Raw genomic sequence first — 18456 nt, 5'->3', positions numbered from 1 at the left:
CTTGGAAAGTATCTCTTTGATGTTTCATGGAATTTTATTATTTCGTAAAAAAAATTTTTAATACCGAAGTAAATCTTTTTTTTTTTTTGATATATATAATAAAATGAGTGTTGAGCACTTGCGGGGGGTCAGAGAGAAGAATGTTTGATTAAATTTAAATTCTTTTTCTTGATACACAAATTTTGGAAGTGGGAAAAAAAATTTTCCCAATTTATAATAATAAAAATAATTAAAATAAAAATAAAAATAATAATAATAATAAAAATAATAATAATAATAATAAAATAAAAATTTAGAAATTTCGTACTATGGGAAAATAATATTTCTCACAATAATTCATAATTGGCTCTTATATTCTTATAAATATCCAGATAATAATGATATATTCAGAGTGACAGTTTTAAATAAACTTTAAAGGTTTCATTGTGAAACACTTAAAATGCAGAATCCATTATGAAAGCAAACATAAGTTTCTATACAAAATAATCTATACCTGCGTGTAGACACACTTCTTGACACCTTGAATCTTATTATATCTGTGAAGTAACTATATACAAGGATCTAGTTCAATTAGTCTATTAAATATCTTAACAGTTTTTTTTTTCCCCTAAAGTAAATAAACATTTTTTTTTTTTAAATTATTATATTTCAAAGCTCAAATTATCGGAAAATTATTTTTTTTAATTTAAGAATATCTTTTTAATTCTTTTGAAAAGAAAGATAATTTTTCAGAGCGCGCGATATCGGAAGACATCGATAATTTTGTATTAATAAAAAAAAAAGAAAAAAAAAAACTAACCGTGAACAGTCGATAGTTTTTTTTTATTTCGTAACTCAAAGGGCAAAGACCAATAAATGGGATCAAAATTGTATGTTGGACTTTGATAACGTAATATAAATTCCAACATGACCAGCAAGCACGAAAAGCTTATAAGCGGATAATCTGCCATGTCCAATGGTGCTATGCTGCTCATGCTAACATTGCTATCAGTTATAACAACATTACTTTTTGAACACGATCTATTCAAAATAAACTTTAATAATATTCGAGTTAAATAAAATTTTATTTATTTTAATAATTTTTCAATTTTAGTTTTTTTTTTAATTCTAATTGCATAAAAAATATTAATTATTTTTATTAAAATCATAAATAATAATTTTAAAATCATAATTTTAAAATTATATTATTATAATTAAATATATAATGTAAAAACAACATTATTTTTTTTTTTTTAAAGAAAATTAGAAAGTTTTAAGTTTATATTATATATATATATTGACTCTCTAAAATACCATTATTTTGAAAGCCTCAGAGTTGAAAGCTTTGACAAAATTGAAAAAGCTTCCTACTATAAACAGGTTATGTTTAAAAGCACTTTTATTTGATTGAAAGCTTTTGAATTTTAAAACACTCGAAATATTTTCTCAAAAATAGACATTTTTCTTATACGTATATATATTAATTTTTCAAAAATTTTTTTCTCATAAAAAAATTTTCAAGAAATTGAGAAAAAAATCTGTAATAACTGTTGGCAGATATGATACATGAGCAGCAGCATCAAAAATTAATTGTTTTCAATTCAAAATCGCCAATAGTTGCAATTAAAAATATTCATTAATTAAAATAATAATTAATATAAATAGTAACTAGTATAAATATTAATTAGTGTAAATATTAATTAATATAAATAATAATTAATTTTAATAGTAATTAATATAAATAGTACCTAGTATAAATATTAATTAGTATAAATATATAAATATTTTCTCAAAAATAGACATTTTTCTTATAAGTATATATCAATTTTTCAAAAATTTTTTTCTCAAAAAAAAAAATTTTCAAGAAATTGAGAAAAAAAATCTGTAATAACTGTTGGCAGAATTGATACATGAGCAGCAGCATCAAAAATTAATTGTTTTCGATTCAAAATCGCCAATAGTTGCAATTAAAAATATTAATTAATAAAAATAATAATTAATACAAATAATAATTAATATAAATAGTAACTAGTATAAATATTAATTAGTGTAAATATTAATTAGTGTAAATATTAATTAATATAAATAATAATTAATTTAAATAGTAATTAATATAAATATTAATTAGTATAAATAGTAACCAGTATAAATATTAATTAGTGTAATTATTAATTAATATAAATAATAATTAATTTAAATAATAATTAATTTAAATAGTAATTAATATAAATAGTACCTAGTATAAATATTAATTAGTATAAATAGTAACTAGTATAAATATTAATTAGTGTAAATATTAATTAATATAAATAGTAGTTAATATAAATAGTAGTTAATATAAATATTAATTATCAATAATTAAAATTTTCACTTATATCAGTTACATTAGATAATAATTTCAATAAAAAGTAAATATATTTTATAAAACACAATTTTTGCATCCCTTTAAAAAAAAAAAAAAAAAAAATGAAAGTTTAACGTTTCTTTTTTCAAAAAATCCAATTTTAATATATTATACAAAAAATTTCTAATTTATATTTTCATATACAAAAAATGCAATTACAATTTTCAACATTTTAATTTCGGAAAAAAAAAATTCGATTTAAAACAGTATGAAAGTTTCTCTTGAATGTATAACACTCTCTTTTTTTTTTTTTTTTTTTGATTATTAAATTGTCCTTTTTAAAACAAGAGAGAGAGAACAGTCTGAAGCGTAGATGGACATTTCAAAGTTAATTCTAGGAATTTTCGTCTGAGCATTATATACAGAAAATTTAAATTCTGCCTGAATATCCTAAAAGTTGGTTTTTGTGATAGGGAGAGAGAGAGAGGAAAAAAAATTACCCCGAGAGTTCAGACTAGACAGAATGTTTTGCTATATGGCAGTCAAACTTGTGACTAACCCAACCTGAAATTTTTTTTTTTTTTTTTTCCCCCGCGTATTTTATACATATACATATATATATATATATAAACCCTGTGTTCCCGACTTTGGGAGGCCTCCATTCGGGGAGTTATCGATTTTCAAATCGGTTCAAAATTTCCATAATGGCGCAGGCGTCGAGGAAGAAGTTACCAAACGACCGAGAGAATTATGAAGAAAGGGTGAACACAAGACAAAGAAGAAAAAAAAAATAAATTAAAAAAATAACTAAAAAGAAGATGATTAAAAAAAAGGGGGAGAATATAGTACCGAAAAAAAAAGAAAAAGAAACTAGTAGAAGGAAAAAATAAATAAAAAAGAAATATAGAAAAAATAAATTAGAAATAAAGAAGAAATATAGTGGAAAAAAAACGAAAAGAAGAAAAATAAAAAAGAGGTAAAAAAAAAAGAAAATAAGGGAGGCAAAAATAGAAGGCGAAAAAAAAAGGTGGAAAAAGCAGAGGAACAAGGGAAAGACAGGAGGGTTGGTTAAAAAAAAGGGGGGGTGGGCGGGTGGGGTGAGACGTCATGCCGGCATGGCGTCAGACCGTTTCGAACTTGGCAAAGTTCACCGACTCAAAAGAGGCACCTATCCGATCTCATTCCCTCTCGTTTTGCCCCCCCCCCCTCTCTCACTCTCTCTCTCCCACCATGATTCACCACCCTTTCGCAGCTTGCCGCGACGATTCAACCCCCTCCCCCCCCTTAGCCCCATTCCTCATCCTTCTTCCGCCCATCACTGCCGCTCTGTCATTTTATTTCAGGCAAAGAGCGCGCGCTTCTGAATTTGAGGCCACTCTCTCATTGCAAAACACCCAAGGTTATTGTCAATGTTATAAAACCGGAAATTAGAAGTACGCACTTCAAAAGGACAAAAATTTTGTTTGTTTTTTTCTACCACAATTACCCTTTTTTTTTTAGAAAGTAAATTTCCCAATAAAAATGATTAATTAAAATTTTAATTTTCTAGTATTTTATAAGAATTAATATTATTTTTTTTTAGAGGAATTTTTAAATTAAAATTTGACATAATTTTTTTTCTATTCGGATTTTTAGATAAAATGTTTTGGTGGAATTTTTATTTAACGTCATTTTCTTTACGTGGCTTTTTTTTTAAAAAAAAAAAGAATTTTAATTTAAGCGAATTTTAATATTTTTATTCAATCCAGTTTTATGTGATTTGAATTTTGAAATGACGGAAATTACAATTTACCGAATTTTAATTTGTCCGAATTTTTATTTGTACGAATTTTTATTTGTACGAATTTTTAAGACGCCGAATTTTTATTTGCCCAAAATTACAAATTGACTGAACAAACAATGGACAGAAAAATTTCAGCTCAATTTTTATTGAATTTTTATTTATTCGAATTTTTATTTGTACGAATTTTTATTTGTACGAATTTTTAAGACGCCGAATTTTTATTTGCCCAAAATTACAAATTGACTGAACAAATAATTGACAGAAAAATTTCAGCTCAATTTTTAAAATTGACCAATTAGAAATTATCCAGAAAATTGTGATTGGTTAATTTTGAAAAATTGCGCCGAAATCTTTCTGTCGATTATTTGTTCGGTCATTTGTAATTTTGGTAAAATGAAAATTCGGCGTCTTAAAAATTATTCTATCAATTAAAAATTCGTACAAATACAAATTTGAATAAATAAAAATTCAATAAAAATTGCGCCGAAATCTTTCTGTCGATTAATTGTTCGGACATTTGTATAATTTCGGGTATAAATAAAAATTCGGACAAATAAAAATTCAGTGAATTGTAATTTCCGTCATATCAAAATTCAAATCACAAAAAAATTCTTTTTAAATTTAATTTAAATTCTATCAAATTTATTTATAATTAACGAATTTTCTTACGGAAAAGAAAGTTGAAAAAAGTCTCTTCTATCGTATTTACATGTATAGAAAATATAAAAGAAATTTTTTTTTCCTTTTTTTTTTTTTTTTTTTTTTAGTGGACTCGGAAACGACTGATATTGTTTATCACCTCACGGTTTATTTGCTCGTCATCGGTTATCACGTTCATTGACCTTTCGACTTTTCTTCTCAAATTCTATCCAATTGATTGACGCTTATATATATATATATATATTTTTTTTTATAGTCTCTCGGGAGAAAACAAAATTTCCCCTAACTTTCCAAAATTCGAATCTAATGAAATTTTATTTTATTTGAAACATTAAACAGTCATAATTTAATGATAAAAGATAAAAATTAAAAAATTAACCCAAATTATTTATGAGAATAAAAATAATAACAATTAATAATTATTATAATAATTAATTTTTATTATTATTTATTTTATTTTATGCCTTTTATGATTACTATTAATTATTATAATTGTTAATAAATACAAATAATTATTATTATTAATTTTAATATTAAAATTTTTTTTATTAATAATTTTTTATAATAAATTCTAAAAAGATTTTTTCATTTTACAATTGAGGTGAAAAAAGTTCAATTAAAAAAAAATGTTTTTTTTTTTTGTGAACTATATATAAACGAAATAAAGAAAAAAAAATAACCTCTCTAAAATGCCCGAAGACTGAATATGATCCCAAATTACGTTAAAAGCGTTTTCAAATTTACGCCCTTTCAAATTGTATATCACACGGCCACATTTTTTCAAATTTTGAGGCTTTTAAAATCGCAGGGGAAAAAAAAATGCTTTTCAAAAACGTTGCTACTCGTAAACAGTTTTTTTTTTCTCTATGTTCAGATTTCACTGTATATATAAATATATACAGTCTTTTGAAATAGAAATAAAAAAAAAAAATATTTGTCTCATTCGTCAAAGTGCGCTATTTTTTTTAAATATATAGTTATTAAAAAAAATTATTAGATTCTTTTTCTTTTTTTTTTTAATGAAATTTAATTAACGAATTTAGTTTCACAAAATAAGATACAATAATAGAGAAATATATTTAATTTTCAATATATATATCAAACGAATAAAAATAGAAAGTAAAATTAATTTTTTTAAAAAAAAATTCTGGTATGCTTTCGAATTGATAAGATTATTCAAAGTTAGTCATAACATCTTGGTAATTAAAACCTTATGAATTTTTAACTCTTATTTTTCTAATAAAAATTAGATTATTATTTTTTTTTTTTATCAAATTAAATGAGACAAAAGTTTTGAACGTTCAAATGAACAAAATATTTTTTTCAATCTATAAATTATTACAAAATTATAATGTCAATATGTTAAATAAAACAGTAAATTAAACTAATATTAAATTAATAACTTCTTTTTAGATATTTAAAACAATATTTTGTAATAAAATTCGTATTTAAAGAAGTTACAAAAAAAAAAAATTTGTTCATTTGAACGTTCAAAACTTTTGGCTCATCAAATTAAATATAACAACCAATTTGGATTTTTCTCCTCAATAAATTTTCACATTGAAAATAAAGAAACGAAAACTAAATGAGAGTCGCATTAGAATTTCAAAAAAAAAAAAAAAAATACATAATGTAATTGCAAATTACATATCATTGGAGATATCAGATATTTCCTTTGAATAGCACAAATTTACAAACGAAAATTATTATCATAAAACAAGAAAAAAAAGGAAAATACATATGGAAATGAAAAGAGCAACATTTTTTTTTTCATCTGAATCCATTTGTTAATACTTCACATTATTCTCTGTTTTATATATATATACATATACCAATAAAGTAATTAATTTTTCCTTGATACCTCGTGTATTATTATAATTAAAAAGAAATCAAAGATTTCTTCATTCGATGCTAATGAATTATTATTGTCTATCTCATTCTTTTTTTTTCTCGCAGAAAATATGTAATCAATAACGTTTGTTAATATAATCAAGAAAGCACGAGTATAATATTAATTAAAAATACATAAATGAAAAAAAAAAAAAATACACACACAAGTCTGACTTCAAAAGCCCAGGGAAAAAACATCAAAAGTTTCACTTTACGTTATATTCAAGATAAAAAAAAATATATAGTATATATATATATATGAAAGGAAAAAAAAGAAGTGTTTTGAACTTTGAATATATATAGTGCACGAGGAAAAGAATGTACAATATATCTAAACAATATTCGTGTTGGTTTGTGACTATGTTTTCCGTATATATATATATATATATATATATTTTTTTTTCTCTCTCTCACTCCGTGAGATCAAAAGCACTAGTCTGCGAAAAATCATAGGCCGTCAGCATTAACCTGGGGTCCGATAGACCCCGCGAGCATTTCTCGGGACAGAATGACGTACGGATGCTCAGCGCATTCCTCTCTTTTTACAAATTCCTCTTGATAGAAAAAGAGTGAGTGAGAGAGAGAGAGAGAGATTCCAGAATGAAGGAGAGCGTCGCTTTGTTCGCGATTCTTGACTTTCCGAGGAGGCTCTCTGGCAAAACTGGAATTCGACCGCGGCTTGCTATCGAGTTGCCATTTTTGCGAATTTCAAAACCAGAGAACTCGATATATATATATATATATATATATATATATATATATATATCGCGCCAGCGACGAGAGAAAAAGAGAGAGAAAAAAAAAAATAAAAACCGAATCAAATACATATACAAAAAAAAAGTGCCGAGTCCACGAAAATTTTATTGATTTCTTGACTGTTCAACCAGCGACCCGGCATGTAGCCAGAAAAATGATTCGAAGAAGTGAGCCTTTCAATTTGTCAATTTTTTATTTTATTAATTTTTATTTCCAGACAGTGTGACCTCGCGTAAAACTAGAATTAAATTTTCATTTTTTTTTTTTTTATTATTATTTTTGCCTCAGCGACAAATTTTTTTTATACTGACACCAGAAAAAAATAATAATAAAATTTAAATTTATTTCCAAAAAAAAAAAACAATTCAAAGTATTATTTTGAAATGAAATTATTTATTAAAAAATTTTTTGTTATTAATTTATAATTATAGTATTTTTTTCTAAAAATGAAATTTATACGATTCAAAATAATCAGATATTATATCAAATAAATATTTATATTAAATAAATATTTATTTGAAAGAAATATATATAATTTGAAACAAAAATATATTGAATTAAATAAAGTCTTTATTTGAATCACTAATTTCTGTATTTTCAAACAAATACAATTTTTAATTGACTCAAATAAAAATTATCTAATACAAATAAATATTTATTTGATTTTTTATAGAAACCACTTATTATGAAATAATTTTCTAAATTTAAATTAGTAAAAATTTTAACTAATTTGAATTAGTCACTTACTTTTTTCTAAATTTAAATTAGTAAAAATTTTAACTAATTTGAATTAGTCACTTACTTTTTGTTTTTGAATTAGTTAAATTTTACTAATTCGATAGTAAAAGTAAAATTAATTAGTAAAATTAAACTAAATTAATTAATAAATTACCAATTAATTTGGTTTAAAAATAAATAAGTAGATTTAGTAAACTAAATTAATTAGTGAACTTAGTAAACCAAATTAATTAGTAAATTTAGTAAACCAAATTAATTAGTAAATGTAGTAAACCAAATTAATTAGTAAGTTTAGTAAACCAAATTAATTAGTAAATTTAGTAAACCAAATTAATTAGTAGATTTAGTAAACCAAATTAATTAGTAAATTTAGTATAATAATAATAATATCATTTATTATTATTTTTTTTTGTTATTATTATTATTATAATTATTATTATAATGAAAAATGATTTATCCACAACGATTGAGAATATTATGAACGCAGTAATAATAATAATAATATTGGCGTTAATTATAATGAGTAAGAGAGGGACAAAATCGTATAAAAAATAAAGTGGTGCCTAACCTGCCTCAAGGAGGCCCACAGGATACCATCTTGAATGCGACATTCTTCCTAGTGAACGAACATAACGGACGATTGAATCCGACAGGTTCGAATCCAACTCCCCAGGGAATTAGTGAGAAAGAGAGTTGGCTCACACGCTCAAGTTCAACAGTTTGCGAGAGCCATATATATGTATATATATATCAATCCGAATTGCAAAATTCGAGTACGAATTTCATATAGGAAAAAATTGAAATAGCAAACAAAAATTTTCATATTCTATAATAAAAATAAAAAAAAATTATTTTTTTAAATTTTTTATAAATAAAAATAAAAAGAAAATTTATTTTTTAAAATTTTTTATAAATAAAAATAAAAAAAATTTATTTTTAAAAATTTTTTTATAAATAAAAATATATATAGAATATAAATATATATCTTTTGTGAAATTTTCGTTTTTTGCAATAGTTCCCCTCTTCCACCCCAAAAAAATATATATTCAAAATAGCTGAAGCCAATTTCGCATTAAAATCGAGTTAGACGATGGAGATTCAGGACTCCTGGGATCGAGTCGAACGCATTTGAATTCGAATACTTGGAAATAAAAAATATAAAAAAAAGGGCAAAGATAAACGAGAGGCAAGAAAAAAAAGGGGATACGAAAGATGGCGGGAGAATCGAAAGAGCCCGGCAAGCAATCCACCGATCATATATATATATATATATATGCGAAGAATCGGAAAAAAAGAGAACAGAAAGAAAAAAAATTGGAATATAGAAAAAAAAAACCCCCCCGAGATGAAAAATGCCTACAATCTTTTATAGACGAAAATATTGAAAAAAACTCTAATTTACATATATTTGCTGTGCGGTTATCGATTTTGTCTTTAAATTAGCAATTTTTTTTTCAGCCTAATTTTATTTAAAAAAATGATTCTGAGAAAATTCAGAAATATAATTTTTAATAACGTAAAATTTTTATATTAAAAAAAGAAAACAATTTATTTTTCAAATTAAAAATTTATTTTGAACCAACGTCCAATTAAAATTTCCATTTAGCGTAGTGTTAACTTTGTTAAACAATGATATATATATATATATTATTACAAGAACAAAATTTTTAATTATCCCTCATTATTTCATCCTATTCGAATCGTTTTTAATTATCAATTAAATTATAATTTTTTTTTTTGTCAATTTTATTTATTTAGTACTTCAGTTTGCGTATGATCAAATAATTCGTTTTTTCCTCTTTTCATTTTTACTATATTTCATTATTGAATTTGTCTAAAAAAAAACAGAGTTACAAAATAAAAGTTATTTATATTAAAATCTAAAGTGGTTTTATTAAAAATGAATTTCGAACAAAAACACAACTGATGATTTTCATCAAAAAAAAAAAGGTAAAATAAATAAAATACATTTTCATGAAAAATAAATCAAGATATTGAAAAAAAAACAGAAAACATAAAAAAAGTATTGAATTTTCAATAACAATATTGATAATGGAATTTAGTATACAAAATTAATAATATTAAAGAAAAACATAGAATTCGTTTTAACGAGTTTTTAGTATATATGTATATATATACAAAAAGCCAGACGATATTTTAAATTCAGCTTGTATCATTTTTTTTTTCATTTATTGTTATTATTATATGAATTTATAAAATTTTAATTAATAACAAAATTATCATTTGTTACTATTGCCGATTATAATTTATTAATGATAATGTAATTGTTTATTAATTGTAACTATTATCAACTGTGATTATTATCAATTGAAATTAGTACTAATTGCAACTATTACTTGAAATTGCTACAAATTTAAAATTATTACCAAATTGAATTATTACTAATTAGTATTAATACTAATTGGAATTATTATCGATTTAAATATCATCAATTGGAATTATTACTAATTGAAAATATTTACCAACTGGAATTATTACCAATTACATTTATTACTAATTGAAATTACTACAATTTTGAATTATTACTAATTGGATTTATTACTAATTGAAATTTTTACCAATAGGAATTATTACCAATTGGAATTATTACCAATTGGAATTATAACCAATTGGAATTATTACTAATTAGATTTATTACTAATTGAAATTTTTACCAATAGGAATTATTGCCAATTAGAATTATTACTAATTGGATTTATTACAAATTAAAATTTATACCATTAGGAATTATTACTAATTGGAATTATTTCTAATTGGATTTATGACTAATTCAAATTTTTACAATTTTGAATGATTAACAATTGGAATTATTACCTAATGAGATTATTGCCAATTAAAATGATTACTATTTAAAATTATTACCAATTTAAATTGCTACCAATTAGAATTATTATTAATTGGAATTATTACTAATTATAGTTATTATTAATTGAAATTTTTACCAATTGGAATTATTACTAATTGAATTTATTACTAATTAACATTATTACAATTTTGAATTATTACCAATTGGAATTATTACCTAATGAGATTATTGCCAATTTAAATTATTACCAATTGAAATTATTATTATCTATTGTAACTATTATCAATTGTAATTATTTATTAATTCCAACTATTGTCGACTATAATTATTATCGACTGTTACTACTATCAATTACAACTTTTGTCAATTTTAACTATTATCAATTATATTTATTATCAATCGTAGTATGAATAATTTATTAGAGAAAAAATTTCCAAGCGCCGGGAATTGAACGCACGACCCTTACGCTCGTAAGTCACCACCCTAACCACGAAGCCACGAACCCATACCGTGAGAACTTGTATTATATTAAAAGAATTTCTTTTTCCTATAACTTTACAATTAATTTTTATTAAATTGTATTCTATTTTTTTGTACTTTAAAAAAATTGGCAAAATTTACCATACAAATTTAGTAGTTTTTTCTATACTTAAGAAATTGGCAAAATTTACCATACAAATTTAGTACTTTTTTCTGTACTTAAAAAATTGGCAAAATTTACCATACAAATTTAGTAGTTTTTTCTATACTTAAAAAATTGGCAAAATTTACCATACAAATTTAGTACTTTTTACTATACTTAAAAAATTGCCAAAATTTACCATACAAATTTAGTATTTTTTTCTATATTTAAGAAATTGGCAAAATTTACCATACAAATTTAGTATTTTTTTCTATATTTAAGAAATTGTCAAAATTTACCATACAAATTTAGTAATTTTTCTATACTTAATAATTACCAAAATTTACCATACAAATTTAGTATTTTTTTCTATATTTAAGAAATTGGCAAAATTTACCATACAAATTTAGTAATTTTTCTATACTTAATAATTGCCAAAATTTACCATACAAATTTAGTACTTTTTTCTATACTAAAAAAATTGCCAAAATTTACCATACAAATTTAGTATTTTTTTCTATATTTAAGAAATTGTCAAAATTTACCATACAAATTTAGTAATTTTTCTATACTTAATAATTGCCAAAATTTACCATACAAATTTAGTATTTTTTTCTATATTTAAGAAATTGGCAAAATTTACCATACAAATTTAGTAATTTTTCTATACTTAATAATTGCCAAAATTTACCATACAAATTTAGTACTTTTTTCTATACTAAAAAAATTGCCAAAATTTACCATAAAAATTTAGTATTTTTTTCTATACTTAAGAAATTGGCAAAATTTACCATACAAATTTAGTACTTTTTACTATAATTTAAAAAAAAAATGTTCTTCTTTAAGTTACAATCAACGAAAATATACTTGAATCTAATGAGAGTGTTACTCGAGTAAAAAAAATACTTAAATTCAAGTGTTTTTGACGTATGGAAACATTTGAAATATTCGTTATAAAGGTTGCGCGTGAAGCTAATATATCGCGAGGGGGTGTGTTGAGAGGGTAAAGGGGTTGAAGGAAGAACAAAACAAGAACGAATATAGATGATTCCGAGGAAGAGAAAGAGAGAGAGAGAGAGAAGGAGAGAGAGGAGAGGGGGATTCACAAAAGAGAGACAGAGAGAGAAAGTAAATAACGGCGGGGAAAGACAGAGAGAAAGGAATAAAAAAAAACCGGCGGGAAAAGAGGGTTGCTTTGCACAACGACGACGACGACGACGACGAGGAGGAGGACTAGTTAAAACAGAATAGCAGTTGATACTGTGCTCGCCCGCGTATTTGTAAACCTAACACACTGAAAAAAAAGAGAGAGAGAGAGAGAAAGAGCCTCAACCCAAGCACCAAGGCACCGTGCATTTTTCGAAATACAAAAGTTATGAAATATCGTTCGCCGTAAAACTTTTAATGCGCCTCCCGTTCTCCCGGATATACCAACATATACGTTACTTACGTCTATACACCTCCAACAATATATATATATATATATATATACATATACCTTCAATATACATTTATATACCTATATATATAAAATATATTATATATATATATATATATATATATATATATATATATATAAATGTATATTGAAGCTATATACCTTCAATTTTTATATATATATATATATATATACGTCCACGAGTATATTTACTACCTATGCAGCATCTATCTTTACCTTTGCGGGGGTAAGAGCAACTTTTTTATTAAAAAAGTTTTTTCGAAATAAAAATTACCTCGACGTGTGCACGTGGTTGAGAGCTAGATGAAAAATAGAAAAAAAAAAAAATAAAAAAGAGGACAGAGGGAAAATGAGAATCACAGAACGAAAAAAAAAAAGGAGAGTGAGAATAAGAGAGAAGGAAAGAATCAGAAAAATAGACAGAGAGAGAGAGACTTAACCACATTGGTGGTTTTTTTATTTTTTTTTTTCCTTTTTATCATGTCTATATCGAAAAACTGAAACGTGGTTGGGTGCGTGAGTCCCACACATATACACTTAAACGAAGCGAACATGAAATTGGAGAAACTGCAAAAGCGACGGTGGTGGCGGCGGCGTCGTATAGTCGACGTCGGCGTCGACGATGAAGAGAGAGATAGAAAAAAATTCTCCCAACCTTTTTATATATATATATATATACAGAAAAGAGGGAGGCTGAAGCGTTTCTCTCGCCGGAGAAAGAGAAGAAAAACTCTAGAAGCGAGAGGACGCTACTTTATACTTGTATATATATATATATATATATATTATATTTTCGTATATGTGGGTGTAGAGATACATATACATTGCTGGGGGATCTTTATCAAAGTCAACGCACGCCGGTCGCCATGGCAACGAAATTGGATTTTTTTTCGAAGTTTTTTCGGCCCTTCTCTCGACGGCGCCCGCTTCACTCTCGAAAGGGGGATGGGGGTGGGTCGGGACATCGGTGTGTTGAGAGAGAGAGGGGGGGGGCAGAAGCTGCGAAGCAAGGGGTCATGGGGGTAGACGGTTTGAGCGAGAGAGAGAGAGAGAGAGAGAGAGAGAGAGAACGAGGGCGGGATGAGGTTCGTAAAGAGAGGGAGAGAAATCGTAGTGGCCGGGGGGAGAATCTGACGAACGGCGACCGGGGAAGCCAATAATTCGAATTGAGAACAGCCAATGGCCGTGCATCTGATTTTTTGTCGTATCATCGCTCTCTCCGCGAGGTCGCCTCTCGCATCGGCCGCGAGATACGACGACGACGACGACGACGACCGAGGGAGGGGAGGGGGGATTTTTTTTTTTTTTTTTGTAAAATCTCCTCTCTTTCGGGTTGTGTATATCCATCTTTTTTTTTCTCCCCCCCCCCTCCTCTTCGATGTCTACCACCCTCATCTCGTCTTCGACCCCCTCATCCCATAAAACCGGGCACCACCATCTTCTCCCGCGCTTCATCACCCCCCCCCCAACCCCCTTTTCACTTTTTTGCCCCAACACCCGCTCTCTGGGAAAAAAAACCCTCTCTCCCTCCCCCCCTTCTTCTTCATCGTGGTTGCATTTTTCCTTTCTTCCCCGCTATACTATTCTTCCTTGCAGCGACCTTCGCGTCAGGTACGCGTTCGTTATAGTTACGGTTTTTTGTATTATAAAATCTGCGCGTCCGAAAATGCCTCATACGGATTTTTTTTTTTGCCTTCTACAAAGCGTTGTTAAATTTCATTTTTTTTTTATTCATCAAAAAAAAGTTCGTAAAAAAAAAAATATCTTTACAACAATGAATTTCGATTAAAAACTGGGGTTTTTTTTTGGCACCGGAAGGGAAAAAAAAAATTTCGAAAACCTCGCTTATACAATGGATTTTTTGATTAAACATGACTCTAACGAAATTTTTCTTTTTTTTCCTACTTTCCTTTCTCCGATATCTCTCAGAATTGTTAGGTAACAAAATCTGGGGGAAAAAAAAACCCATTTTTTGTGTGTGAGGAAAGAAAGATCTTTTTTTTTTTTTACCTACGGAAAAAAATGCCTACGTGTGTTTTTGTAAAAAATGATTTCATTTTTTTGTCTGTAATATCAATTCGAAAAAAAATAAATTATAAAATTGGAAAAAAAATTCTGGTACTAAAAAAACGATTATAATGCAAAATAAAATATAAAAAATGTTTTTTTTTTTATTTTTACTCGAAATTTACGAATTCGTAAAAAAAAAACTTTTTTTAGCAATTGTGCACGCATATATATATTATAATCTTGTTGATGAACGAAACCTCTTAGCTCGTCGCAAACCAGAAAAATCTTTTCCTCAAAAACCTATTGTGAAATCTAATCTATCTCTCATTTCAATATCCTTTGTTGGCACATAATCCCTGCTCTCTTTCATGTTTTTTTTTTTTTTTTTTTTTTTTTCTTGAATGTAGAGCGTAACGTTTTACGTGAGCCACGTGTACATCTCGCTCCTACGGTTACAGGTATATTATATGTATATATATATGTATAAATCTGTTGAAAGTTGTTTATAAACCAACAATTTATTTCTTTGTTTGCTCGCACAACAAAAATAGCAACACCGCAAAGGTATGTCAAGAGTTATAATAAAAAATTCTCCCAACAATATGTGTTTTCATATATTTCTATTATCAAAAGACACACACATATAAAAAGAAAGAAACAATATAAATATGGAACTAATAAAAAAAACTCAATAGGGAAAAAAAACCGAAATCATTCATTCGTACTCTCTAAATCTGAATTAGTAAAAATGTTTACTAATTACTAAATTAGTGACTCACTTTTTACTTCTGAATTAGTAAAATTTTACTAATTATTAGTAAAATTTTACTAATTATTAGTAACTTTTTACTAACAATTAATAAAACTTAATCTGAATTAGTAAAAATGTTTACTAATTTAAATTAGTGACTCACTTTTTACTTCTGAATTAGTAAAATTTTACTAATTATTAGTAACTTTTTACTAACAATTAATAAAACTTAATCTGAATTAGTAAAAATGTTTACTAATTTAAATTAGTGACTCACTTTTTGCTTCTGAATTAGTAAAATTTTACTAATTATTAGTAACTTTTACTAACAATTAGTAAAACTTAACTAATTCTAAAGCAAAAAGTACGAGTCACTAATTTAAATTAGTAATCATTTTTACTAATTCAGATTTAGAGAGTAATTAAAAATTCGAAATAAAAAATTCATAACTAAATTGACAAAAATTTACTGAAAACAAAAATTAAAAAATTATTTTTTAAATTTTCATTTTCATATTTATGATTAAAAACTAAATTGAAAAAAAAAAATTTCAAAATCATTTTACTAAAAAAATTTTAAAAAATTAAATTTTATTAAATCAAATATTTTTAGAGTAAATGAAAAATTATAATCATCGGTTTAAGTTTCTTTGAATAGTACCTAATAATTGCAATTTTTCCTTCCCCACCTTAAAAATGTTTTTTTTCTCCAAACTTATAAAATATATATATATATATAGCGACGCCTATACAAAATCATATGCGCAGAATCTAGCTTTTCGATGTAGATGAGCGAATCGATATTCAAGTTTCATTAAAATGCAATGTCTCATTTTCATTAAATTGCATGAGTGTCCGAGCACGAAACTTTCACGTTAAACCAATTCGAAATTCAATTTCAACTCGATACGTTATACTCTTTGATCTAAATATTTTCAACTTTTGAGCTATACACTGAAAAGGTAATTCCTGACTTTTCATTTTCAATAAATAAATTATTCTCCGATCGACAAATATGGAATTTTAAAATTTTTTGATTCTCATTTTTGCGCAAGCAGGAAATAAATCATGTCGCACAATAAATAAATATATATATTATTTGCTGCGAAAAATTATTAATAGAAAAAAAAATTATTTAATTCAAATAATCGTTAATGAAAATATTTATTTGTATTAAATAATTACTAACATTATAGAATTAATAATACTGATTAAAAGATGTATTAATTAAATAATTAATTAATTTTATCATATATAATATTAATTGTAGAATATATAAAGTTACAGGAGAATATTTATTAGATATTATTAAGTATAGAAAATGATATATATATATATATATATATATATTAATAATAAAATAATATATATACTATTAATTCAAGCATCACTTAAAAATATAATATTGAGTACTGTCAAACAAATATATTTTAATATTTGCAAATTTTTGCCGAGATAGCACTGGAATGATGTAAATCAAAGCCAGAATTGCACAAAATTTAAACTATGAAAGAGAAAGAGAGAGAGAGAGAGAGAGGAGCCAATTGCTTTTGCACTTCGCCGCGCGACCTACCACTTCACCTACTTATTTGCTCAAACGCCCTCTTTTTATATATTCCCACGACTTTAATGAATTTTTACCCGCGCACTTGTTTTAAAAGTACACATCTATATATAAAATATTTTTTTTTTTTTTAATTTTCCTTCTTGTCAACGAATAAATAAATAATTATAAGTACAAGAAATGGCGAAAATATATTTCGTCATTTATACACTTATAAATAATAATATAATTATAACAATAGCAATAAAAATAATAAATATGTATAATAATAATGATAATAATAATAATAATAATAATAATAATAATAATAATAATAATTATAATAATAATAATAATAAATATGTATAATAATAATAATAATATACTTGGAAATATTTGAAATAATATAATAAATATATGAAATAATTATATAAATATTGGAACACAGGTGTGAAAGGGACCGCGAAAACTTGAAATGCCACTGTATACATATTCGACACTGCAAATAAAAGTTGACATAAACGATACTTACAGCTGCATTACACGGAAGGATATGCAAACACGAGGGCGCAATTCTTGAAGACACTTGAGAGCGAACGAGAGCGAAGAGCGCTAAACGGAAGCAGACTGACGGCTCTTTTCCCAGTTTGTGACAAATTTTGGAGATAAAAAAAAAAAGAGGTATTTTCGCAACTCGCACACATATTTTATTCTAAATTTAAGAATATTACTTGGCTTCTATTTCTGAATATTCCATTTACATATATAATTTATTATTATTATTTAATAATAAATATTATTATTGTTATTATTATTATTATTATTATTATTATTATCATTATTATTATCATTATTATAAGAAAAATAATAATAATTAATAAGATTAATTTTTACATATTATACTATTTTATATAATTTTAAAACAAAGAAAATTATTTCTTTAAATCAACAAAATCTTTTTTATATGCAGCTGATTTATTCTTTTTCCACGTGTATTGTAAATCAAAATGATTTCTACTTAGAGAGAAAGAGAGAGAGAGAGAAAATTTGATTCAATAGAATACTTTTCTGATATACAATCAATGTATTTATAA

At 25.2% G+C, this 18456-nt stretch overlaps 2 protein-coding genes and 1 long non-coding RNA gene across 5 annotated transcripts in view; 1 reads left to right on the top strand and 2 right to left on the bottom strand.

The window, feature by feature from the left end:
- LOC127283109 (uncharacterized) overlaps positions 1 to 18087 on the top strand; it is a 54122-nt gene extending 36035 nt beyond the window's left edge. The window contains exon 3 of the long non-coding RNA XR_007843302.1: positions 17897 to 18087. This is a non-coding gene — a long non-coding RNA (uncharacterized LOC127283109). The remainder of the gene's footprint in view (positions 1 to 17896) is intronic.
- The window catches only part of LOC127283100 (uncharacterized), a 114031-nt gene that overhangs the window by 35043 nt on the left and 60532 nt on the right, over positions 1 to 18456 (bottom strand). The gene's annotated exons all lie outside the window — the stretch shown is intronic.
- Positions 1 to 18456, bottom strand: part of LOC127283097 (AT-rich interactive domain-containing protein 5B-like) — a 230308-nt gene that overhangs the window by 183564 nt on the left and 28288 nt on the right. The gene's annotated exons all lie outside the window — the stretch shown is intronic.

This window comes from Leptopilina boulardi, unplaced genomic scaffold (assembly GCF_019393585.1).
Source record: "Leptopilina boulardi isolate dan_hultmark-lab unplaced genomic scaffold, ZJU_Lbou_2.1 LbouV2_305, whole genome shotgun sequence".
Classification (NCBI taxonomy): Eukaryota; Metazoa; Arthropoda; class Insecta; order Hymenoptera; family Figitidae; genus Leptopilina; species Leptopilina boulardi.
The sequence above is the reverse complement of the archived record's forward strand: the minus strand, read 5'-3'. Positions and strand labels throughout refer to the sequence as shown.